The sequence below is a fragment of the Hippocampus comes genome, unplaced genomic scaffold (genome assembly GCF_001891065.2).
Source record: "Hippocampus comes isolate QL1 unplaced genomic scaffold, H_comes_QL1_v1.1 C16627334, whole genome shotgun sequence".
Classification (NCBI taxonomy): Eukaryota; Metazoa; Chordata; class Actinopteri; order Syngnathiformes; family Syngnathidae; genus Hippocampus; species Hippocampus comes.
This window is the reverse complement of record NW_017835338.1, coordinates 1-615: the sequence shown is the minus strand read 5'-3', so window position 1 is coordinate 615 and position 615 is coordinate 1. Positions and strand designations below refer to the sequence as shown.

General features: G+C 47.6%; 1 long non-coding RNA gene across 1 annotated transcript; it reads right to left on the bottom strand.

Moving 5' to 3' along the window:
- Window positions 1-18: 18 nt before the first annotated feature.
- Window positions 19-594, bottom strand: LOC109508804 (uncharacterized). Its single transcript, XR_002166784.1, has 3 exons — window positions 486-594; window positions 286-410; window positions 19-212 (listed from the first exon to the last, which is right to left on the bottom strand). It is a non-coding gene; the product is annotated as an uncharacterized LOC109508804 (long non-coding RNA).
- Between the last annotated feature and the right edge of the window lie 21 nt (window positions 595-615).

Here is a 615-nt window from a genome sequence, read left to right as displayed (position 1 = left end):
AAGAGTGCTGTAATTCAAAATCTTTGGAGTAGATTAAAACCAAAGTCTGTCATTGGGAACTGGATACAATTATAAAAATGTCTTAATGAGGCAGTTGTACAATCACTACAATGTTTCTGTGTGATGCACGCAGTGCCGCTGGTACCTGAATGCTTTGGTTTTGGGCTGTTGCTATTGGATGAGAAGCCGAGACGAGCGCGGACTGAGCCGGGCTGAAAGGAACAAAGTACAAGTTCAGCGATGGCACTCCAACGTACCGTAATGCCTCATATTTTCCAACATCACCTTGACTGGCGGCTTGGGTTTTTCTCCAAAGGTATCTGAGGATGCAAACGGATCCGAGCCACCCGCCCCGCTAAATAGATCACCAGCCGAGCTCCCTTTGAACGGATCGCTTCCCCTGAAAGGATCTGGAAGGACACAGACAGCTTTTGAGTATGCAAAAGGAGGTGACACTTTCGTCGACTCTCATTTGTCAAAAGGACCGTTGAAGGGGTCCTCCGTCTGGAAGGGGTCCGCTGGAGCAGCGTTGGTGTTGAACATGGCTAATCTTGATTTGAAGGATTCATCCTGAGGTGGGGACAAATAAAAATGCATCGCATTGTATGCCTCCAA